Source organism: Rhinopithecus roxellana, chromosome 6 (genome assembly GCF_007565055.1).
Source record: "Rhinopithecus roxellana isolate Shanxi Qingling chromosome 6, ASM756505v1, whole genome shotgun sequence".
Taxonomy (NCBI): Eukaryota; Metazoa; Chordata; class Mammalia; order Primates; family Cercopithecidae; genus Rhinopithecus; species Rhinopithecus roxellana.
The window spans coordinates 2,293,078-2,300,052 of record NC_044554.1 but is presented as its reverse complement, the minus strand read 5'-3'; the positions used below and the strand labels follow the sequence as shown (position 1 = coordinate 2,300,052).

The window sequence follows — 6,975 nt, the reverse complement described above, 5'->3', positions numbered from 1 at the left end:
AGAAAGGTATCAATATCACAAAATTCAAAATGAAACAAAACACGTGGTAAAATTATAAAAGCAAAGAAATTATGAACACAAAATGTGTTTTTGTGTTTTCTGCAATGAGAAAGATTCATAGGGACCTCGTTTCTATTTCTGAAGTGGGATGGGCGTACAGTGTGTTCATGTTACTGTATTTGGTCTGCATCATTCACAATTATACCAACAAACTGTGGGGCACCACAATAAAGGTTGATTTTTCGGTCGAGCCCCTGTCCTGGAAGTTGGCAGAAGATCTCAGCTCCATGCAGCCAGCCAGGGACCCACCCAGGCTCCGTCATCTTGCACAGCCTGGAATCTTCCGGGGGATCCTCCGCACCCAGGCTCCAGAAAGAGAAGGGAGAGCCCTTGGGGCGTGGCAGCACCGCAGGGCCAGGCCTGGAGGGACTCAGGTCTCCCGCATCCTGTTCCAGTGCCCAGCGCGGCCCCAGCTCACTGCCAGGGCGCTGGGAATGGTGGGCCCAGAGGAGAGGGAGGCGGAGCCCCTGGCGAGGAGGAGCATTGCCTCCGCAGTCACGCGCAGAACACACCCATCCTTTTCAATGGTATATTTAAAAGTAAAAAACAAAATGGAGTGTTACAGCTCTTTTAGAATTTGTCTAGCAGGCTTTCCGGTATTTGCTGGAAAGCCCCTTTCAGCAAAAAAAAAAAAAAAAACCAAAATGGAAAGAGGGAGTTAAACAAACTGGAGCAGTTTAACGGGACTGGTATACAACGTAATCCTTAGCAGGGAAGAGGGAACCCTTGAAATACCACGTCGGAGAAAAAACAGACTCCCGTGTGAGTCCCGGTCTGTTCACCAGGGTGGTAGGCCGTGTGCATTTCCTCTTTCTGCACCTATCTCTGCTATGAGCACGAATTACTTTCATAGTTAGATAAAAAATAAAGGCATGGGTTTGGTATTGTGTCTGGAATTGGTGTGTTCTTGATCTCACTGACTTCAAGAATGAAGTCACAGACTCTCGCAGTGAGTGTTACAGTTCTTAAAGATGGGGTGTCCACAGTTTGTTCCTTCAGATGTTCAGATGTGTCTGGAGCTTCTTCCCTCTCGTGGGTTCGTGGTCTCACTGTCAGGAGTGAAGCTGCAGACCTTCGTGGTGAGTGTTACAGCTCTTAAAAGGCAGCGCCTCTGGAGTTCTTTGTTCTTCCCCCTGGACTGGCTGGCTTCAGGAGTGAAGCTGCAGACGTTAGCGGAGGTGAGTGTTACAGCCCATAAACCGCAGCCTGGACCCAAAGAGTCAGCGGCAGCAACATTTACTGCAAAGAGTGAAAGAACAAAGCTTCCACAGCTGGGAAGGAGACCACAACTGATTGCCACTGCCAGTTCCAGCAGCCTGCTTTTATTCCCTTATCTGGCCTGACCCACATCCTGCTGATTGGTCCATTTTACAGAGAGCTGATTGGTCCATTTTACAGAGAGCTGATTGGTCCGATTTGACAGAGTGCTGATTGGTACCTTTACAATCCTTGAGCTAGACACAGAGTCACAGAGTGCTAGTTAGCTAGATACAGAGTTAGCTAGATACAGAGCACCAATTGGTGTGTTTACAAACCTTGAGCTAGACACAAAGTGCTGATTGGTGCCATTACAATCCTTGAGCTAGACACAGAGTCACAGAGTGCTAGTCCTCCAAGTCTCCACTAGGTTAGCTAGATACAGAGTACCAATTGGTGTATTTACAAACCTTGAGCTAGACACAGACTACCAATTGGTGTATTCACAAACCCTGAGCTAGACACAGAGTGCTGATTGGTGTATTTATAAACCCTGAGCTAGACACAGAGTGCTGATTGGTGCATTTACAATCCTTGAGCTAGACAGAGTCACAGAGGGCTAGTCCTCCAAGTCTCCACTAGGTTAGCTAGATACAGAGTACCAATTGGTGTATTCACAAACCCTGAGCTAGACACAGAGTGCTGATTGGTGTATATACGATCCTCCCGCTAGACATAAAAGTCCTCCAAGTCCCCATCCAGTTCAGGAGCCCAGCTGGTTTCACCTAGTGGATCCTGCACCAGGGCTGCAGGCAGAGCTGCCGGCCAGTCCCTAGCCTGTGCTCTTCAGCCCTTGGGCTGTCCATGGGAAGGGGCGCTACCAGCAGGGGGCGGCACCCGTCAGGGAGGCTCAGGCCTCGCGGGAGCCCACCGCAGGGGGAGGAGCTCAGACGCCGCGGGCTGCAGGTCCCGAGCCCTGCCTCGCTGGGGGACCCAGCACAACTGCCACAGCTGCTGGCCGGGGTGCTAAGCCCCTCACTGCCGTGGGCCGGCGGTGCCGGCCGGCCGCTCCGTGTGCCGGCCCGCGGAGCCCACGCCTGCGCCCGCCGGAACTCACACTGGCCCGCGAGCGCAGCGCGCAGCCTGGATTCCCGCTGGGGCCTCTCCCTCTACACCTCTCAGCAAGCAGAGGGAGGGGGCCCCAGCCTCAGCCAGCCCAGAGAGGGGCTCCCACGGTGTCCGGGCAGGCTGAAGGGCCCCTCAAGTGCCGCCAGAGTGGACGCTGAGGCCGAGGAGGCGCTGAGAGTGACGGCTGCTAGCACTTTGTCACCTATCGGTATTAAATAAAGACCTTGAAGTGCTTGGCAGGTGTCCGCTCCCGGAGCCGCCTTGGGTCCCCTGCTGCTGTCGGTGCCCCTGCCTCAGGCGGTCCCCATCCCGAGGCACAGGAGACGGCCGGGGAGGGCCCGCGCTCCTCCCGGGTGGACTGGGACGCTGGCCTTCCCGGCCCGGGAGGTCTCCCATCTCAGCCTCCCGCCACGCCACTGCGGCCCCGCCTCGTCCGAACCCTTCCTCCCTAGGGACGTGCAGGTCAGGGACACCCGTCCACTTGCGTCTGCCATCGCCTCGGGGCCTGCCGGTGCCCCGTCCTCGCTCAGCTGCAGCACCCGGCCCAGGCCTGCACTACGCCGGGCTGGGGGGCCGGTCTCGGAGGAGAGCTCGGCGAGCGGACGCAGGACAGAGGAGGGGGAGACGACGCCCCAGGCCTTCCCTCCCCAGGTGCAGGGGCACCCTAAAGACAGCTGAAGGTTGGATGAAAAGCCACCCCTCCTGGTGACTGGCTGGGGTCACCTGAAAGGAGCCAGCTGAACTCCGACCAGATTCCTGCAGAGGCATTCTGGCCACGGAACCTATCCCGGCAGAGGAGAACAGCGAGCAGCCTGGCCTCCTGAGGAGACGGGGAGCCCTCTACCCCAACGGACTGTGCCCTCTATCGCCCCTGCCTCGGTAGGTTCTGCCACCCTCCTGCGGCCCCCTCAACACGCCTACTTTTGGGTATCAGGGATGTCAGGGGTGCCAGAGATCCCAGAGACCTTTGAGTACAAACCTGCCATGCTTGAGGGGAGAAACTTGGCATAACACCCCGGTGGGCAGCAGACTTTTGGAAATGCAGTTCGATGAGAAGCCAGGATTTCTGCCCTCTGTCCGCATCTTACATTTCTGTGCACCCACACTGACGAGGGTGGTAATAAAAAGAAGAGGAAGGACTGCATTATTATCTACTTCCATTTGCTGAGAGCATCTCACTGCTTCCAGGGACCCCTGAGCTTCCCCTTGGAGAAGGTGGCGTGACAGACTTGTGGTTGGGGGCACATTTGGGGCCGGAGACCTCAGGCTCCTTCTAGTGTTATCTCCCCGACCTGGAGGTGCTCTTGAGGTCCCACCAGTCCTCTGCCTCTTCCCTTGGGTGTCCCCAGCAGCACCTGGATGCCATTTCAGGGAGGACCACCCAGCACTGGATCTTGTTGTGTAACCACGCAGAACCCAGAAGCTGAGTATTTCCTTATGCACTCTGGTTCTGCACTGTCCAGTAAATCACTCACCAATACTACCAGCTCTTTAGCCCTTGAAATGTGGCCGCTCCAAGTGGAAGTGTGCATTGAGTATGTGTTATACAAACTGGATTTTGAAGACAATATGGAAACAAAGTAACATTTCTCATTCATATATTTTTATATAATTACATGTTGAAATGATAATACTTTGATATATTGGCTGAATATCACTAAAATAAAAATTTTTTGATTTAGTAATGTAATGAAAATTAAAACAATGCACTAGTTCACATTATACCTCTAGTGGACAGCGCTGGTAAGGAATATACATCTAAAAGCTTTTCTCCATGTAACCTTTAAAGTAAGATGCAAAATTCCTTTCTTCTACAAAAACATGAAAGATTGTCGTAAGGGCTGCACCCAGGCAATTTTCACAGGTACACGTTTGTTATCAATCTTCTGTTCCATGTGCACTGAATTCTAGGTCTGTGGCAAATCATATCAGCACTGTTTGTGATTTCTGGAGTCCAGGGAGAAAGAAAAAGACAGCGCTCTCCAGCATTCCTGTCACTGTTGAAAACAGACCAAGTCACGTTGCTCCTCCTTCATTATACTCTTGAGACCCTTACAAGAACATACGTCTTTTTTTGTAAAAGTGAAGCCCGGATCTTCAGGGCTGGCATCAGAGGGAGATCTCCTAGTGAGGAGATTCAACAGGACCCAAATTTAATTCCCTTCACCTTCTTCCTGGGGGTGGGAGGTGTCTTGATAATCATCCTTACACCCACCACACCATTTGCAGGAGGGCACTGGACCCCTTCCACACAGGCACAGGAGTGGAATGCTATCCTTTCTGGACACTTCAGCACAGCCCATCTGAGACAGGAACATTACAATAAAAAAGTTATGGGGTGGGGGCAAAAGAAATGCAGGTTCAGTTCCAAACCACCACAATTAAGTGAGTATTGCAATAAAGTGAGTCATATAAATTTTTGGTCGCCCACTACATATAGAAGTTGTTTACATTATACTGTAGTCTATGAAGTGCACAACAGCATTATGTCGGAAAACCACAATGTACATAGCTTCATTAAAAAATGCTTTATTGTGGCTGGGCATGGTGGCTCACAACTGTAATCCCAGCACTTTGGGAGGCTGAGGCGGGCGGATCACAAGGTCAGGAGTTTGAGATCAGCTTGGCCAATATGGTGAAATCCCATCTCTACTAAAAATACAAAAATAGCAGAGCGTGGTGGCAGGAGCCTGTAGTCCCAGCTATTCAGGAGACTGAGGTGGGAGAATCGCTTGAACCCAGGAGGCAGAGGTTGCAGTGAGCCGAGATCGCGCTACTGCTCTCCAGCCTGGGCGACAGCTCGAGACTCCATCTAAAAACAAACAAACAAAAAAACTTTATTGCTAAAAATGCTAATGGTTATCTGGGCTTTCAGTGGGTCATAATCTTTTTACTGGTGGAGGGTGTTGTCCCAGTGTTGACTGCTGCTAACTGATCAGGGTGGTAGTTGCTAAAGGTTGGACTGGCTGCGGCAATTTCTTAAAATAAGACAACAACGAAGTCTGCTGCATTGATTGACTTTCTTTCAGGAAAGATTTCTCTGTAGCATGTGATGCTGTTTGATATAATTTTACCAATAGTAGGACTTCTTTCAAAATTGGAGTTAAACCTCTCAAACTCTGCCATTACTTTACCAACTAAGTTTATGATATATTCTAAATTCTGTGTTGTAATTTCAACAATATTCACAGCATCTTTAGTAGGACTAGATTCCATCTCAAGAAACTGCTTTCTTCACTCATCCATAGGAAGCAATTCCTCACCCATTAAAGTTTTACCATGAGATTGTAGCAATTCAGTCACAACTTCAGGCTCCACTTCAAATTATATTTCTCTTGCTATTTCCACCACATCTACAGTTATTTCCTCCACTGATGTCTTGAATCCCTCCATGAAGGGGTTCAAGTCATCCATAAAGGTTGGAATCAACTTCTTCCAAGCTCCTGTTAATGTTGGTGTTTTGACTGCCTCCCATGAATCACAAATGTTCTTAATGGCATCTAGAATGGTAAATCCTTTCCAGAAGGTTTTTAATTTACTTTGCCCAGATCCATGAGAGGAATCACTTATCTGTGACAGCTATAGCCTTACAAAATGTATGTCATAAACAATAAGACTTGAATGTCAAAATGACTCCTTGATCCATGGGGTACAGAATGAATGTGTGTTAGCAGGAATGAAAACAATAATCTTCTTCTATGTCTCCATCAGAGCTCTTGGGTGATTCAGTCTTTTGTCAATAAGCAATAATATTTTGAAAGGAATCTTTTTTGCTGAGAAGCAGTGCGCTTAAAATACTCAGTCAACCATGCTGTAAAAAGATATGTTGTCATCCAAGCTTTGTTGTTCCATTTATAGGACAAAGGCAGAGTAGATTTAGCATAATTCTGAAGGGCCCTAGGATTTTTAGAATGATAAATGAGCACTGGCTTCAACTTAGCTCACCAACTGTATTAGCCTCTAACTAGAGGGTTAGTCTGTCCTTTGAAGCTTTAAAGCCAACCACTGACTTTTCCTCTCAAGCTATAAAGTCCTAGACAGCATCTTCTTCCAGTAGAAGGCTATTTTGTCTACATGCAAACTTTGTTGTCGAGTGTAGCCACCCTCCTCAGTGGTCTTAGCTAGATCTTCTGGATTACTTGCTGCAGCTTCTACGTCAGCACTTTCTGCTGCACCCTGTGCTTCCAAGCTACAGAGATGACTTCTTTTCTTAAATCACATAAATCAACCTCTGCTAGCTTCAAACTTTTTTTCTGCAGTTTCCTCACCTCTTTCAGCCTCCACAGAATTGAAGACTATATCAGCATTGTGTGTTCACTGGAATAGAACTTCTAATTTCCTTCAGGAACTTTTCCTTTGCATTCACAAGTTGGCTACTTGGTGCAAGAGGCCTAGCTCTCAGCCTGTTTCAGCTTTTGACATGCCTTCCTCACTAAACTTAGCTTTTGAGTTAAAATGAGTGACATACAACTCTTCTTTTAACTTGAACACTATGGGCCATTGTAGGGTTACTAACTGGCCTAATTTCATTATTATTTGTTGTGTGTCAGGGAATAGAGTGGGAAAGAGATGAGGGAATGGAGGGTAAGG

At 48.9% G+C, this 6,975-nt stretch overlaps 1 non-coding gene across 1 annotated transcript; it reads left to right on the top strand.

The window, feature by feature from the left end:
* Window positions 1-614: 614 nt before the first annotated feature.
* LOC115898450 lies at window positions 615-676 on the top strand. Its single transcript, XR_004058184.1, has one exon. It is a non-coding gene; the product is annotated as a U7 small nuclear RNA (small nuclear RNA).
* Window positions 677-6,975: the final 6,299 nt, after the last annotated feature.